The 18,868-nt window shown below is 42.4% G+C and overlaps 1 protein-coding gene across 1 annotated transcript in view; it reads left to right on the top strand.

The window, feature by feature from the left end:
- The window catches only part of SPTLC2 (serine palmitoyltransferase long chain base subunit 2), a 115,518-nt gene that overhangs the window by 1,962 nt on the left and 94,688 nt on the right, over window positions 1-18,868 (top strand). The window lies entirely within an intron of this gene.

Raw genomic sequence — 18,868 nt, 5'->3', positions numbered from 1 at the left:
ATTAGTTACCAATCCATAAGAGGGAAGGTCCTCTCATCCCATGACTGCCTGTTTTGCTTAGGAGCCTTTGGCGGGGGATCTTGTTAAAGGCTTCCTGAAAATCCAGGTACACTGGATCACCCTTGTCCATGTTTGTTGAGCCCTTCAAAGAATTCTAAAAGATTGGTGCGGTGTGATTTCTCTTTTTTAAAAAGCCCTGTTGACTCTTTCCCCAACATATCATGATCATCTATATGTCTATAATTTTGTGCTTTACTATAGTTTCAACCAACTTGCCTGGGACTGCAGTTAGGCTTACTGGCCTGTAATTGCGAGGATCGCCTCTGGAGCCTTTTTAAAAATCAGCATTACATTATCTACCCTCCAGTCATCTGGTACAGAGGCTGATTTAGGCGATAGGTTACATATCACAGTTAGTTGTTCTGTTTCATATTTGAGTTACTTCAGGGCTCTTGGGTGAATACCATCTGGTCCTGGTGACTTATTAATGTTAATTTATCAATCTTCCCCCAAACCTCCTCTATTTAGATCTTAGTGTGGGACAGTTCCTCAGATATGATATCTAAAAATTAAGGCTCACAAGTGGGAATCTTCCTCTGCAGTGAAGACCGATGCAAAGAATTCATTTAGCTTCTCCCCAATGGCCTTGTCTTCCTTGAGTGTGCCTTTAGCACTTTGATTGTCCAGTGACCCCCACTGATTGTTTGGCAGGCTTCCTGCTTTGGTGTACTTAAAAAAATGTCTTTTGCTAGTTGATCTTCAATTATTTTTTGGCCTGCCTAATTATACTTATACACTTGAACTTGTCACAATTTATGTTCCTTTCCAGTTTTTAGAAGATTTTTTTTGTCTCTAACTGCCTCTTCTGCTCTGCTTAGCCATGGTGGCGTTATTTTGGTGGTCCTGCTGGGTCTTTTTTTATTTATTTTAAGTGTATCTATAGTTTGAGCCTCTATTTTTTTTTTTAGTGTTTTTTAAAAGTTTCCATTCAACTTGCAAGCATTTCACTCTTGTGACTGTTCCTTTTTATGTTTTTTGTGTAGTTCCCCTTTTTGAAGTTAAATGCTAGAGTGGTGGGTTTCTTTGGTATTTTTTCCTGACAAGGATGTTAAATTTAGTTAAAAGAAGCTTAACTTGATGTGTCTACGGTAGTGGTGTTGGAGTGTGGTAAGATTTTTGGGGTGCACTGAGGATGGTTTCTGTCCTAGAGGTTTCTGTTTTGGGAGAAAGGTGCTTTTTTTTTTTTTTTTTTTAAATCCCCAATCTGCTTCTGGCATCTTTGGTGGCATTAGCATTTAAAAGTGCATCTTTCCATCGGTCTCTGGCTATATGTTTGTGGCTCTTTCTCTCAGGTCTTCTAGACCTTACTACTCTGCTTTTGTGACCTCCAGACTGGGTTACTGCAGTACACTTTGCAAGGGGTTACAGTTGAAAATCACTCCAAATTTTCCAGTGGTGCAGCATACAGGCAGGTTGGCAAGCTGACCGAAGCTGCATCCGAAGAAGTGAGGTTTTTACTCACGAAAGCTTATGCCCAAATAAAGCTGTTAGTCTTTAAGGTGCCACCAGACTCTTTGTTGTTTTTGTAGATACAGACTAACACGGCTACCCCCTGATACTTGACAACATTAGCTGAAAGGAACATATACCACTTTTTTGGTCATCTGTACTTGCTTCAGGGGGCTATTCAAGGCACTGACTTTGATCCCTAAGGTCTGATGACTTGAGTCCTGGCTATTAGTATGATGCTTCTATTGCTGTATGCTGCGGTGACAGTTGAGCTCTGGAGCTAAGTCTGCAGATCAATATATTGGGTTTGGATAGATATTCTCAGTGAAGGGCCCTAGATTCTGGAATGTACTTCTGCATTGATCTGTCAGAGCTGGAATTTGTTGATCTTACAGGAAAAACAGATGGGTTTTACTGTACACCTGAGTTTAGGTGGATGGATGTGGAATTGGATGTATCTTATAAATTAAAACAGAAAAATCAGAATTAGTAAATATCACATGTAACTATTCAGCTGTTGGGCCAACTCCTGCTCATTATTTACCTAGTCTGGCTTTAGACCAGTGAGATGGAAAGGAAAAGCTCTGTATCCCTTAATATATTCCCTGTGCTGGCTGTCTACCTAATTACGTGGACCTAAGATGGGACCTAAAAGTTCTACATAGCCAGTACTACCCACTTAGCCTGGGTTATTCAATAAAATCAGTGGTTCTCTATGCAGGGCCTTGTGGCAGCCTTAAAACAAACTACATACTCAGTATTTGGCTGGAATGAGATTTTTCAATTTTTGGGAACTTTTAACTTTAGTGAAAACTTCAAGCTAGTATATAACTGTGCTTGGAGTTTTGATGCTTAATGTGACAGGATGAGTAGACAGAGAATTGGACTAATATATGATGAGAATAAAAGGAGAGCTGGTTTTTTAGCCAGTTTGAGGTTGCTGTCCTCTGCACGGAAGAAATGAGAGGATAGACCAGGGTGCTTTGTGTGACAGATCTGGTGCTTTTTGCCATCTGGTAATAGGGTTACCAACTTTATCCTCACACAAAACGGAACACCTTTGCCCCGCCTCTGCTCACTTGCTCATTTTCACCAGGCTGGCTCAGGGGGTTGAGGTGTAGGAGGGGGTGCAGGCTCTGGGGTGGGGCTGGGGATGAGGGCTCCGGGGTGCAGAAGGGGGCTCCAGGCTACAGCAGGGGGTTGATGCGGGCAGGGATGAGGGTTCAGGCTGGGGGTGCAGGTTCTGGGGTGGGGCTAGGAGTTTGGGTGAAGGAGGGTGCTCCAGGCTGGCACTGAGGGGTTTGGAAGGCGGGAGGGGGATCAGGGTTGGGGCAGTGGTTGGGGCATGGGGGTGTGTGGGCTCTGGGGTAGGGCCAGGGATGAGGGGTTTGGGGTGTAGGAGAGGGCTTCGGGCTGGGGTAGGGGTTGGGGTGCAGGGGGAGGTGAGTGCTCCAGCTGGACTTGCGGGCTCTGGGGTGGGGCTGGGAATGAGTGGTTTGGGATGCAGGAACGTGCTTTGGGCTGGGATCGAGGAGTTTGGAGGGCAGGAGGGGGATCGGGGCTGGGGCATGGGAGGGGGCCAGGGGTAGAGGCTCTGGGTTGCACTTACTTCAAGCAGCTCCTGGAAGCAGCAGCATGTCCTCCCTCCGGTTCCTACGCGGAGGCACAGCTAGGTGGCTTGGCATGCTGCCCCGTCTGCAGGCACCAACCCTGCAGCTTCCATTGGCCATGGTTCCCGGCCAATGGGAGCTGGTGCTTGAAGCAGGGAGAGTGCGCGGAGCCCCCTGGTTACCCCTATGTCTAGGAGCCAGAGGGAGGGACATGCTGCTGCTTCTGGGAGCCGTGCAGAGCCAAGGCCAGCACAGAGCCTGCCTTAGTCCTTCTGCACTGCCAACTGGATTTTTAACGGTCCGAGCTGCCAGGGGACCTTTTCTTCTGGGCCTTCCTGTCAAAAACAGGATACCTGGCAACCCTATCTGTTAAGGAAGGAAGGTAATGTACTTCACAGTAATGTATTTAGCAAAGGAAATTGGTGGATGTTACATTGACAGGTAGCAACCAGGATGAGAACTATGAATACTTTCCTATCCTGAAGTAATCGGCATCTTTTATCCTAAAACTCTTGTTCAGCTATACACACAGCAACTATTTCATTGCCAAAAATACAGCCATGTCTGAGGCGGTAGGGGGATTGGGGAGGACGACACAGTAGTTGTTTAACAATGAACAATATACAGCAATTTAAAGCAGAAAATAAGGAGTACCTTAGCTACTGAAGTTGCTGATTTAAAGTGTATTATTGGTGGAGTTAGGCTTGTGGTAATAAAGTAGATGATAGGACAAACTAGATAAAATGGCTAAAAATAGTTCAGTTTCTCTTTGTGGTGTGCCAGCTGTAGAAACTGAAATATGGTTTGTGTATAGAGGCTTGCTTGGGGATAAAGTGTAACCAAAATTTTTAGTACTGTCTACGAATGTGTATGCTTGGGTGAATAACTACATTTTCCTTTTAAATGTGTGTGAGGGGAGGGAGGGAATGTGGAGCTAACATGACAATTCATCATGGTGATGGCAGGCATTTTGCCTAAATGTTGTAGCTTTCTTGTCCCATACATCCCCTATCTGTTTTTGTCCTTTCGATTATAAATTGTTTTATAAATACAGCACCTGGTACAGTAGCGCCTCCATCTCCGATGTCTTGTGGCCTGTAGATGGTACCTCAGTACAAATAGTAGATATTATGTGAAGTTAAAATGACTGACTACTAATGTTTATGATGCTTATTAATCCCGTTCAGTCACTTCACTTTTTGCTGTTTTTTCAAAGGATTTTTAGTGATGGGACAGGTTTTATTTTTGGCTAGTGCATTTGGAAGGGAATTCATGGCCTGAAGTTAGTGTGATGGGGCAGGGAGAGACATTTCACTTTTAGTTCAGTTAAATAGATTATAGCAGAAGCTGCTGCTCAAGGCATACCCCAAAATTGACTGTGCTGGAGGAAGTAAAACACTTCAGATTTTTCATTTCCAAAATGTTTTAATCCGTAAAGAATCTTAATGCAATATCAGAATTGCATAGGTTTCATTGTGTAAGGGTGACTCTAGACATCTGTTAATAGCAAGACACAAAGAAGCACAGCAGCTGAACAATAATGCCCTGTGATTCCTTCTGGTGTTTGCCAAAGGCATGCAGCCCTGTTTACTTAACATGCCATCACTCGATATTATGCTGAAACAGAGAAAATGTTAAGTTACTTGGTATAATCAGTTTATTCATTATGACCACTGAAATTATTACGGGTTGGAATGAAATAATTAGGAGGCTGGGTAATTATAGTTGGAATACTTGAGTTACTCTGTGGTGCTCTGTTTTTTATTAAATCAGTTTAGTGTTTCCTTGCACAATTTGCCGACCTAAGCACAAAATCTGCTTGCTTACTGTTTACCATGACTGGAAAAAGCCCCACAGATCTTACTCACCTTTTTTCTCTCTCCCTTCTGCCCCCCCCCCCCCCCAAAGGCAAAAGCAAAACTCTCCTGCCCTATGTGGGTGGCTGAGCTAGTAGTATTTTGCAAGGCTGTGAAATTTCTGAAACCACTGGGCTTTAGCTGAATCTCAAACCATTACTTTTTTCCTAGGCTTTTAATTGAGCTGGTGATGCAGCTTGAAATTTAAACCTCATACTTGTGGATTGCCACGGGCACGCAGGGGTGAAAGAAAATGCAGGCCTGTTATTTACCAGGCTGCACGTGGCAATAGACTATATTGGTAAGGGATGCAAAGAGAGTATGGGTCACGATGCAAACTGCAGACACACACACACACACACACACACATTAATCAATGTAAAGTTTTATTGGGAATAATTACAAGGGGTAAGGGAGCAGCGTTTGATTAGCTTATAGAGTTAATAAACTTAAAACACACAATCACTAAAATATCTACTAACAATATTTATAAACAAAGATGCAGCATTTAGTAATAACTGATACTTACAAATACAAACCAACACATAACGGCCGGCAAACATAGAAACTGTTTGAAACACGTGAGCTGAGAGAGAGGCTTCAAGGTGATCAGGCTCGGTTACGGGTGTACACAGGATTCGTTTTTCTTTCTCCTCTCCCTGCCTGCACATGGCAGGCAGGCCCATAAAGTACCAACTATGACATCATAGAAGTGTCTTGGGGACGGGTCCCAAAACCTGTTTGTGTTCGTTTCTGATTGGCACAAGCAAAGTTTACACCAAGTAGGGGAGCAGGTGCCTCAAAGTCTGGCTTCGCTCCCAAAAGGTGAGGAAATGCATATTGTTTTAGAATGCGTGCAACACTGAATGACGAAAGAAGAGGCCAGGGTGCAGACAGGAACTCATCTCAACAATACTATGTTGTGCTTTTGCTACTAAAATTTTTTTTAAAAAGAGAAGTGAAACAGCAGTGAATTTTATTTTTATTTTCAAGAAAAAGCTTTCGTTTTGTGGTCAGGAAATTGTAGCGTTTTGTATGATTCATCCTTTCATCCCCTTCTGGTTATCCTGTTGTTATTTGCTATGGCTGGAGTTGTACACAACTCCTCCTAAAAGGACTTTGAGGCTGATGCAGCATTTGGCATCTTGCTTCATTAACAATTCACAGTGCAAGTGTGTTATAGCTGTTCTTTGAAAAGTCCATTTGCATTAAAACAGAATTCAAAAACTTTGTCCTAAAATACAAGGCACTTAATGGACTGGGAACTAGCTAGGTCAGAGACCTTTTTACCTTCAATCTTTCAAGATGGCTATACTCCACAGGAATGATGCAACTTGATAGGCCCAGGTTATGTCTATCAGAAACTAAAAATGGCATTCTAGACAGTTTTCAGAGTAGCACCCTAACAGTAAAACTCCTTTCCATGAAGATCAGATTGAGACCAAGCATGATGGTGTGCTGCTCTCCACAACTCCCTATTCAATAAAGCTTCCCTCAGTGAGCGCATCATTGCTGTTAAGGAAAGGAAAAGTCTTACGCAATCACACTCTTTCTGTTCTTTCAAGGCAAAGAGGGAAGAAGCTTTTTGCTCTGGGATTTTATGCTGTGTAACTCTGTGCAGTGTGCATAGCATAATGATAGGTGCAGCATGAAATCTAAGATAAATACTGCCCTTACATTGACCTTATTTAATAACTTATTGAATTCTCAAGACATTATCTTCCTGCGATCGAATTGTGTGTTGTAAATCCTGGGCTTGTTTTGTGAGTCCCCAGGGTGTTTGGCTGTGTTGGGCATGGCTACTTGTAGAAGGGAAAGGAGACTGATTTTGCAGGGCTTCTCTTAGCATATGCACAACGTGCCTCAGGTGGCAGTGACCAGGATTCATCAGAGAATTTGGTCCTCTGGTTTGGATCATTAGCGTCACTGGTGGATACTGACTGGGAGTGCAATGTGACAGGAATCAAAAGCCAAACCTAGTATTGGCAAAGAATGTTAAGGGGACAAGGCAAAGTTTCTAGACAGCTGTCTTAATACAGTGAGCCACATGGGCTTTGGAATTGGGAAACTTGCCTTCTGTTCCCATCTTCTCTCCTGATTTTTGGGCAAGTAACTAACTTAAAACTTGAATGCTTGAAACAGAACATCCTCATTTAGGCACCTCAATAAAGGGACTGATTTTCTGAGGTGCTGAGAACCTACAGCTTGCATTGACTTCAGTTGCAGCTGTGGGTGCTTAGTAGCTCTGGAAATCAAGTAACTTTAAAGTCTCTGAATGTGGATTAAGGTGTTTAGGTTTGGGTACTCATATTTGCAAGTGTTGGCCTTCACCTCTCTGAGCTTTGGATTCACTGTCTATAAAGTGGGAGTGGTAATGCTTACTCATCCCCGAATAGCACTTTGAAATCTACGGATGAAAAGCCCCTTGGGAGTTCTAAGCACAGTGGAACCCTGTTTATCTGATCTGATTAGGATTGGGGGATAATCAAAAAATTTGGGTAGTCAGGAGAATGGGCGGGGCTCAGGCTGTCAGCCCCCGGGGGCAGCACTTGGTTCAGTTAAGATGGATAATGGAGACTCAGATAAATGGGGTTCTACTGTACTGATGATGCACTTCATCACACTTTTAATTCACTTCCTTCTGGGCTACTTACCATGGTAAGAGCAAAAAGCAGATGAAGGTTGAAAAATGTAAACTTACCTGCTTCCCTTTTGCAAGAGTGTAATCAATAGCAGCATGTCTAGAGAAATCAAGGAGTGCAGGAGAGGGACCTAGCTAATCTCAGCGTATTCACACTGGCAAAGCCCAGAGAAACCCACAGAGTGCTGAAGGGCTGGCAGAAGTTTTGCAATCACTGAAAACTTGACGAATGCTTGAAAAGCAGGCATGGTTCCTGTAGAATCTTGTGAAAGAGCTTGTCTCAAGCCTGTATGCTGTTGTAGACAGGGACTCCCTTCAGCACTCTTTATGGCATCATTCAATAAAGATGCAGGTCCCTACTTGCAGGGGGGGGGGGAGCCCAGGGAATTATATCTATATGTGCGATTGGTTAATTGTTATGGTGAAGGTTTTCCTTAGAGTATAGTGAGGGGGCGACCCTTGAGGCCAGACAGATGAGCTCAAATTATTCTCTTAATTTCCTGCCAAGTGGGAGGGACAGACAGTTTAAAGAAATGCCACACAGACTCTTTTTGGTGTTACTCCAGGGTGAGTTAAAGGTGGGAGGTGGAAGTGTTCATCTTAGAACAAACTACTTAAAAATCAGTTCTTCCCCTCAAGGACTGAACTCCCCATTTTGTATCCCCTAGCAACAATGGATGCCATCACTGCTCACAATGGATGCCATCACTGCTCACAATGGATGCCATCACTGCTCACAATGGCTGGGCAGGGAGCCGACCTCATACTGCCTTGAGGATTAATGAGGGCATAAGGAGTTGCTAGAGAAGTAACAATCTTTTTAAATAGGGTCTTGGAAGGTAGAAAAGCCTTTTTATTCATATCTAACACTATCTGAATAACAGTTCCTCTCATCCTTTGCATCTCTGCCAAGTTCTGTGTTTAGGTTTGTGTGTCCCTGGTAACAGTTAAATCTCCTCATAGATCCCTAGTTGTGTCTCTGTGTGTGTAGATCTCAGGAGAGGTGTGTTTCTGAAAATGAGTTGAAGGACCGTATTGCAGTTAAGGAATTCTGATGGGTGGAAGAAAAATGAATGAATTAAAAAATTGAATATTTCTGATTTGTAATAGAGCAAAGGGAGTGTGTATGGAGGATCTGATCTCATTCATGCTTATTGCAGATTACTCTATTTAGTACCTGAGTATAGCATCATAGTGTTAGAGAAAATAAAGGCCTGCATTTTTCAGAACTAAAGGAGTTTATTCTGAAGAATGCATATGGCACAACAGGTGGACAGATGATCACCACCAAGGGAAAGTGGAGGAGTCGCTGTGAAATGTTCATCACACTGCTACTCTTTTTTCTGATATCTGGTGTGAGCATGGGTTGCTGTTGGAGGGATTGTTAAAAGTGGGTTTTGGAGGAAGTGTTAGGCGAGAGGGAGGGTAGTTGTACAACATAGGGGATCAATGGGGATGTTCCCAGGTCTAGAGTCAGCATGGGAAATTGCCTTTCCAATGGCAAAACGGCCTAAACTGGAGCATATTTTGCCTTTGCAACTTGTTCATTGTCACTCTGCTTTTCTCTAAATGGTAAAGAAAGAGGCTAGTGCTGCTCTGGGAACCTATTCAAACAGTCATCCTACTGTTCAAAATATGAGAAAAATGGGGTGGCAATGATAGTACATCTTAATAGGCCAAGATGCCTTTACTCAGCCTTCATGGTAATTTGTTGGAATCTGATAGTTTCTTCACTGAAGTGAGATTATTCTTATGAACAAATATTTTCAGTAATGCTGCAGCTCAGAGTGCGTGCGTACAGCCTTTCACTTTAGACCTGCCCCTGTTGCCATGTTTTTGATAATCTATTAAGGAGTGATTTTATAAGTTAAGCAAAGCTGGGCCTGGTCAGAATATGGATTTGGGGCCTCCAAGGAAAGTACAAGATTCTGCAAGAAGTAGTGTTACTAATTCTTAGGGCATGCTCGTCCCTTTGAATAGTACTAAGCAGTGGTTATAGGAAAGAGTACGATATAAAAAAGGTTCAGATAACTTCAGGTAATTAAAGATAGTATTTCTGGCAAGAGAGGGGATAGCACCCCCTTCTTTGCAGTCATCAGTGACTCTCAGCCAACCTTATAAAGCAGAAGGATTTCTTAGTTGTCTGGAACATAGCATAGAACAGTTCTTATTAGCACAGGAAGTAGGAACATTCAGCAAAGTCCATCTTGGGGAGAATCCAGAGCCCTAGGCTCTCCCCCTCCCAAGTCCCAAACCAGGAGACTGACTAGCTTCCAGGGGCCCACCCTTCGTCACATCCAGTTTCCCTCCTCTGTCCTTGGTCTCTTTCCTGGGCAAAAAGGACACCTGGTCTGCGTCTCCCTCTTTTTCTTCAACTCAGTTGCAGCCTGCTGGCTTTTGCAAAGGGCCCCAGCCATCAGTTGCCATGATACAGAGTGTCTGGCCGCAGGCAGCTAGAGGCACTCACACCTGTCCACTAGGGGTCTCAGCAATGATCACACACCCATGTCCCACCACCTAGATACTTGTGCAATACTGGGGAAACTGAGGCACGCACAGTATTCATGCAAAACATTAAGAAAATTCCCACTTTGTTACAGCCTGTTCCACCACTAAGCATGTTTGACACTATTGTTGTATTCTCTTGTTTGCATTAAAACAATGCTAATACTGCCAATATAACAATACCAATACTAATGCTAAAAACAGTTGAATCAAGTGTTGCCAAAAGTTTTTTTTAGCTTTAAAGAGTAATTATATTTTAATAGTACACATGGACCAAGATTTTCAGAGATGACTAATGATTTAGGTAACCAACCTGAGCTGCCTGACTTTTCAGAAGTGTCCCAAGTCGGGCACCTAAGATCTTTAGTCACTTCTCAGATGTTGGCGATCTGTCTACAGCGTCCTGCTGAGGTTGACAGGAGGGACTTCAGAGATTCCATGGCAGCAATCTCCAGACAGTTTTTATTACCTATATCCCTAGCAAAGCAAGAGAATACATAGTTGTGAGGAAAGCTGTACATGAACCATGGAGCTTGCTTTTGTCTCTAAGGAGTTTGACCTGTTAAATCTTTTTTTATATATATCTATTAATATGGGCTGTCGATTAATCGCAGTTAACTCATGCGATTAACTAAAAAAAAATGAATTGCGATTAATCGCAGTTTTAATCACACTGTTAAACAATAGACTACTAATTGAAATGTATTAAATATTTTGGATGTTTTTCTACATTTTCATATATGTTGTAATTGAAATCAAAGTCTATATTGTTTTTGATTACTAATATATGCACTGTAAAATGATAAACAAAAGAAATAGTATTTTTCAATTCACCTCATACAAGTACTGTAGTGCAATCTGTCGTGAAAGTGCAATTTACAAATGTAGATTTTGTTGTTGTTGTTGCATAACTGCACTTTCAAACAAAACAATGTAAAACTTCAGAGCCTAGAAGTCCACTCAGTCCTACTTCTTGTTCAGCCAATCGCTAACACAGACAAGTTTGTTTACATTTATGGGAGATAATATTGCTCTTATTTACAATGTCACCAGAAAGTGAGAACAGGCATTGGCATGGCACTTTTGTAGCCGGTATTGCAAAGTATTTACATGCCAGATACGCTGAACATTCATATTCTCCTTCATACTTTGACCACCATTCCAGAGGACATGTTTCCATGCTGATGATGCTCGTTTAAAAAAAAAAAAAGTGTTAATTAAATTTGACTGAACTCCTTGTGGGAGAATTGTATGCCCCCAGCTCTGTTTTACTTGCATTCTGCCATGTATTTCATGTTATAGCAGTCTCGGATGATGACCCAGCATATGTTCTTCATTTTAAGAACACTTTCACTGCAGATTTGACAAAACACAAAGAAGGTACGAATGTGAGATTTCTAAAGATAGCTACAGTACTCGACCCAAGCTTTAAGAATCTGAAGTGCCTTCCAAAATCTGAGAGGGACAAGGTGTGAGGCATGCTTTCAGAAGTCTTAAAAAAACTTGATATCAGATATCGGATGTGGAAACTACTGAACCCGAACCACCAAAAGAGAAAATCAACCCTCTGCTGGTGGCATCTGCCTCAGATAATGAAAATGAGCATGGGTCAGTCTGCACTGCTTTGGATTGTTATAGAGCAGAACCTGTCATCAGCATGGACACATGTGTCCTGGAAGGGTGGTTGAAGCATGAAGGGACATATGAATCTTTAGCACATCTGGTGCGTAAATATCTTTCAATGCTAGCTACAACTGTGCTATGAGAATGCCTGTTCTCATTTTCAGGTGACATTGTAAACAAGAAGCAGGCAGCATTATCTTCTGCAAATGTAAATAAACTTGTTTGAGTGATTGCCTGAACAAGAAATAGGATTGAGTGGGCTTGCGGGCCCTAAAATTTTACGTTGTTTAATTTTTGAATGCAGTTATTTAATACATAATTCTACATTTGTAAGTTCAACTTTCATGATAGAGATTGCACTACAGTACTTGTATTAGGTGAATTGAAAAATACTACACCTCTACCTCGATATAACGCTGTGCTTGGGAACCAAAAAATCTTACCGCGTTATAGGTGAAACCGCGTTATATTGAACTTGCTTTGATCCACCGGAGTGTGCAGCCTCGCCCTCTGCTCCCCCCCACCCCCCCGCCCCGGAGCGCTGCTTTACCACGTTGTATCCGAATTTGTGTTATATCGGGTCGCGTTATATCGTGGTAGCGGTGTATTTGTTTTTTTACAGTGCAAATACTTGTAATCAAATAAATATAAAATGAGCACTGTACACTTTGTATTCTGTGTTGTAATTGAAATCAATATATTTGAAAATGTAGAAAACATCCAAAAATATTTTTAAAAAATGGTATTTTATTATTAACAGTGCAATTAATCGTGATTTTTGTAATTGCTCAATTAATCACATTTAATTTTTTGAATTGCTTGACAGCTCTAATATATGTAGCTGTTGAAATGGGGCAGGGCAGTATTTCTGAAAGTCAGGGTGTCAGCATTTTAAAAATTTGCCTGCAGGTCTTGCTGCTATGTGGTGTGTTCTGTGGGGTGGGTGTTTGTTTGTTTTTTCAGGAAAGCTTTCACTTAATTGCTGTTTCAGACAGCAATGAATATGCTGATTTTGTTTCTGCAGAGACATCTCCTAAAAGGAGTTTGCTGAGAAATGCTTCTTTGGGAGCCACATCTTCATGAAAATTTAACAGTAAAGCTGGCAGTGGAAATCTTTTTCAGGGTACCAAGTTAACCACAGCAGCTGTGTAAAGCAGACTTAGACTTATTTGGGATAAAAACCTAAGACGTAGCAATTAAGAACAAATCGATTATTAAAAACAGCCTTTTCACAGCCCATTGGTCTATAAAGAAGGCTTTGAAGACACAATTACAGTTTTTTTTTTTTCAAATTTGTATAGAGGTACAAAATGCAAATACAGCTGGAAATTTAAAAAAACCACCTCATTGCATAGAGAGGGCGTTGGGATTAGCTCATTCCTTACATAGCTAGAAATCCCATTGACTTCAATGGACTTTTGCCCAGATAAGGACTTTAGGGTCTGGCCCTTTCAGAGTATCTTTGTCAGGGTGTCTGAAGTTTGTAGCACGTGCATTCTAGTCTGATGTGTACATGGCACATGGATTATTAGAACAATTCCTTTCTAGCTCTTGTCAGATTGTGACATCTTGATACTGAAGCAAAAAACGTACTCAAACTAAGACAAGTCGGAGAAGGTTGGTTTGACATATTGTAGGCTACACTGTCCTTTGAACATACTATTTTAATTGATAAGCTGTCTTTCAAAAGGTCTCATTGAGATCATTATTGCTTAGTGTGTGACTTCCTTGCAAAAAAGACCAGCTCTCTTTGAGGGGGGGAATTGCTTATTTGAAGACAAGTGTCTTGGCAAGGTTTTGTGGCAATCTAATTAAAATGTTGTGTGTTTTTTTTTAAAAAGGCATACTTAAATTGGTTTCAGAGTAGCAGCCGTGTTAGTCTGTATCCGCAAAAAGAACAGGAGTACTTGTGGCACCGTAGAGACTAACAAATTTATTAGAGCAGCCTACAGTACAGTTTTATTGTGGCGGAGGGATAGCTCAGTGGTTTGAGCATATGCCTGCTAAACCCAGGGTTGTGAGTTCAATCCTTGAAGGGGCCACTTAAGAATCTGGGGCAAAAATCTTTCTGGGGATAGGTCCTGCTTTGAGCAGATGACCTCCTGAGGTCCCTTCCAACCTTGATATTCGATGATTGCTGAAAAAGTGTTTAGTCTGCACATTAAAGTTTACAGAAACCAGCTAAGACTACATGCTAGATTTAAACAGATGTGTGTCCACAAAGTGGTACAGATATAACTGAATTGGTATAAAAATAACACCTTCAGTTATATCAGTACAACTCTGTGTAGGCAGGCCTGGACATGGTTCAGTTCGGGTTTGTGCAAATGAGGAGAAAACATTTTGGTGGCAAACGTACTGGGGTTTTTTTTTTTTTTTTTTTGCATTAAATGCTTTTGTATTTGAAGTCTCGCTGAATAGATAGGTCCAGAAACTAGGGATGGAGTTGACTGATGAAGTAAACACAAAATACTGTAGGAGGTATTGGCTTTGGGGTGCTGTTCAGTGAGAATTGCCATTTAATATTGCAATTCCTCTTGGGACTGGCTCACTTGACTGGCTTTTTAGCAAGTGATTGTCTTGTAGACCTGGAGTGCTCCCTCCCCAATGCACTCCTCTGAGTTCTGCATGCCAGGAATTCTTCTGTCTATAAAAATATTTTGAATGCAGAAAACCCTTCATATAATGCAGCTAAAAAGAAAATTGCCAGGCTCTTAGTGAGATCTTTGCAGTATGTGTGGTAGTGAGAAGCTAATACATTTTAATAAGAATCAAGGAAAGAGACTGTTTCAGCAGAAATGATCCTGTGGGTGGGGGCATTTAAATAGAATCTGCCGTTTTCAGCCTATTCCTATTCCTGCCAGCAGAAAGGGTGAAACCATCTCTTTAATGCAAAAAGTGATTACGTGGTGTGTCTTGGGCAGCAGTAGTTAGTATAACTGCAGCACTTTATTGTGCCTTGCTTTGAGGGCAGTGGAGGGGAAAGCCCAGCCCTGCTACAAGATTAGGTTCAATGCTGAATTGTTCTACATCTTTTGTGTCCTCAAAAACCTTTATTTAAATCTCCTGATATACTCCTCTTTCAACACCTTTGTGTGACATCTTGGCTCCAAATACTCCTGGCTACTGACCTCCATTGTCCACCTCTTGTCATTTGGCCTCTTCCTCTTCAAATACAAGCATGCAGTAGTTTTCCGCACACCATTTAAACCTTTCCAAAAACTTGCTTGTTTTGTCACCAGCCATTGTCTGTTCCCCTCTTCTTCCACACCTCTTGCTCAAAGAGCTTAAAACTGGTGGTTCGGGTGATTCTCCTCAGTTCCATCCTGGATCCAATCCAGTCTGGCTTCTAGGTTCTCTAGTCTACTGAATCTGCTGTTGCTAAGGTCCTGAAAGTCATCCTGGACCGGTCTGTATTCCACTCTCATGATCTACAGTCTCTCTGCTTCTGATACTGCGGATCACTCCCTCCTCAACATCCTGTCCAACCTCCTTGCATTTAGTGGCGTTGTCACCTACTTCAAACTGCTTCTTCAGCACCTCTCGCTTTCTTTGGTGGTCCCACATGATTCAGTTCTTGGTTCCTGCCTTATCTCCTTCTATACTTCATCCTTGGCAGGGCTTATCCTCGTACAAATTCAACAGTCATTTCTCTGCTGACACCTCTCAAATGTTCTTCTCTATTTCTGTCCTGTTCCCTTTGGTCCAGTTTCCGCCTGTTTCGGATGCTTCCTCCTATATGTCTCACTGACACCTCGAGTTTTACATGGTTCAATCACAGCTTGTTGCTTCCTAAACTAAAGCCTCTTCTCTTCACTTCTCCATAGCTTCACTTCTCCACACCACTGACATCCCAGTCAGTCTGGGATTGTTTGACTTCTCCCTGCCCTTCCTTTGCATGTTGGCTGTACCCAAATCCTACCATTTCTTTCTCAGATTAAGCTCCTGCCCATCTTCCATGTTGTCAAGTGCAAGGAAAGACCTTCCTATCCAAGCTGAGTATTAGCATCTTATTCAAATCCTTATATATCCTATTTCTTTCACAATGCCCTCAAGAAGTGATGTTATAATTAAAAAAACCAGTTAAGTCAGTGGTTCTCAAACTTTTGTACTGGTGACCCCTTTCACATAGCAAGCCTCTGAGTGTGACCCCCCCTTATAAATTAAAACCAATTTTTAATATATTTAACATCATTATAAATGCTGGAGGCAAAGTGGGGTTTGGGCTGGAGGCTGACAGCTCGCGACCCCTTGTGGGGTCCCAGCCCCCAGTTTCAGAACCCCTATTCTAAGAACTTGGCTACACTTGCAAGTTATAGCGCAATAAAGGAGCCTCGGGCACACTAGCTCACTACCCGTTCACACTGGCAAGGCATGTAGAGTGCTCTGACTCCGTGGCTACAGCGCTGCTGGTACTCCACCTCGGCGAGAGGAATAACGTTTGCTGCGCCTTGGCTACAACGCCTGGGCATCAGTGTGAACGATGTGTTGCGTTACTGCGCTCTGATCGGCCTCCGGAAACGTCCCATAATCCCCTTAAGTGGCCACTCTTGTCATTGTTTTGAACTCCTGTAGGAATGCGGAGATGCCCTTTTAAAGCTCTGTTTCTGACAGCCGGCATGCAAGCCGTTACTGTGGAATGGTGAGAGAGAGAGAGGCGCGCGGGGGGGGTGGGGAGGTCTGCTGCTGTCTGAACTTACAAGACCGCATGCTGACATGTTCTGAGCCCCCCAAAAACCCACTCTCTCTCCCCCCACATACACACAACACACTCCCGTCACACTCTACCTCACCCCTCACTTGCATGCTGGGTTAGCTGCCCATAATGCATCACTCCCAATGCCGCTGCAAATGTGGCCACACCAGTGTGCTTGAAGCTATCAGTGTGGACAGATTGCAGCGCTTTCCCTACTGCTCTCTGTGAAGGCTGGTTTAACTCAAAGCGCTCTACATCAGCAAGTGTAGCCATGCCCTAAGTTATCCCAACTTCTAGATTTCCCTGTGCAGCCCCTCTTCTGTCTCTCCTCTAGACAGAAAGCTCTTCAGGGCAAGACAGCCTTTGTTTGTTACTGTACAGCATTGAGCACATTGTCACTAAACAAATGTGTCTGGAAAAATGTGTTCATTTTAACTACATGTTGTAATTTAGTGCCAAAATGTGGTCCTGTAAAGACAGTTGACCCTTCCCAGAGACTGCGTACAAACTCAGAGGGAGGAAAGTGGGGAGGAATGTAACCAACAGTAAAGTTATTGTTAATGTTGGTTTCATGGATTGCATTTTTGTTAACTTAATGAACACTGCAGTGAAGGGGAGTTTTCCATGAAGCCACTAAATACCAAGAATTGCAAGGAGCTGCATTGAAGCCCAGAGATTAGCTGGAGGCTGCTAAGGGGCCTGTTAGGTTGGTGTCTTGAATGAATGGGGGCTGGAGTGGGGATGTCGATAAGAGCAGAGACCATTTCTTTTTGGATAAGAATCTCTCATACAGACCATACAAGATCCCTACAGTCTTATGGAGTAACTGAAAATAATTGCAGATGGGGCAGGGTCTGGGGTATAATTGAGGGCAGGAAGGATTTGAGCATCTCAAGTTAGGAATTAACTTTCTGCCTATGTAGATCTCTGAGGTCTTAATCCTGCTAACAGCTGACTGATTTTTTTTTTAAGCATTATAAATTCACAAGTAAAACCTGACATTATTTGAAAGAGAAACTGTTCTTTAAAACACTAAGATTGTGTTCAGCAATACTGTGAGAACTTCAGGCTACATGTATGCAAGACCCAACCTACATTACAAATGCAACCATGTCAGGGAGTCTGGTGAGTTTGTGGTATGGACTAGGGCTTTAACCATGTTTTGTAAAGGACCAGACTGCTCCCAGCTGTCCTACAAACTGGAGTTGTGTTTGGAACCAGGTTAGGGAACAACAAAGTTGTAATTAGGCTCCCTGTATTTGTGGTGTAAGCAGGACCTAACTTCCAGTTGTTTGTAACTAGCTAGTGAAAGTATTGGCTCTAAATGTGGCTTGTCTGTACACCATGAGGTTATTATCATAGTTGCTAATGTTCCACACTTGCTCACAGTATAGGCCAGCATGTAGTTGCCTTCCTGTAAACAGCTTGTAATGCTGTTATTTTTGCTGTATTGATGGGACTCCAACCATGGTTTTGTAATCAAGTTGGCTGGTCATCCCTCCTCCCAGCTCTCTGAGCAGTAGGACTTCCCAGAATAGTGGTGCTCCTCTGGGCAGTGTTAGTAGGTCACACTTTCCCCTGAATGCACTGACACAGACATGACTAGGTGAAGTGGAGGGAGTGGACACAAACTTGGGTGGCACACAGTTTTCCTGAATGGACACCGTACAGCCATGTATAATGGGACCAGATGAGTATATCCTGATTACAAAAACGTGGTTTTCCTTGCATTGTGTATAGGGCCTATGGTTTCAACAGATCAGGTCCCAGTCCTACGCACTCTAAAGTCAGTGGCAACATTCTCATTGATTTCAGTATGGCAAATTAGGCCTCTCGACCACATGCCAGCCTTTCTCTCTTAGACTCTCAAAAGGAATATGCTGCTCGTGTGCAGTTGGCTTAGAGCTGAAGATGCACACATTTTTATTTGGAGGTTGGTTGTACAGATGCAGAGGCCCATTTGTTTTCCATGAATGCTTTGTATCTAAACTTAGACTACAAACTTCCTTTCTAAGGGCAATTCTAAATTGTATTTATTTACATGCATTCATCATATGCTTGTTAAAATGTGTATGGGATATTTTTAATCAGTCTCTTTCTAGTCTTACAACGTTCAAACATGCTAATATGGAGGAAAAAAATTAGTTTTCCATCTAAAGTCCAGGGTTTAAACTTTGCTCGTGGCCATGTGGGGAAAAATAGTTTGTAATTAAAGACCATATACCCAGAAAGGGGCCAAATTAAGATAGCATGGGTAACATCAGTGCTGACATTTCCTAATGTGTGATGTCTTTTTTTTAATGCTTGCTTTTGCAACTGCAAGTCTAACACAGGTTTTTATGTGCAAAAGACCTCCTAAGTAGCACTTATTGATGGACAGGTAGGTGTCTTAAAGTATTGCAAGTGAGCTACAGAGCGTTTTACCTAT

The sequence above is a fragment of the Chrysemys picta genome, chromosome 4 (genome assembly GCF_011386835.1).
Source record: "Chrysemys picta bellii isolate R12L10 chromosome 4, ASM1138683v2, whole genome shotgun sequence".
Classification (NCBI taxonomy): Eukaryota; Metazoa; Chordata; order Testudines; family Emydidae; genus Chrysemys; species Chrysemys picta.
The sequence above is the reverse complement of the archived record's forward strand: the minus strand, read 5'-3'. Positions and strand labels throughout refer to the sequence as shown.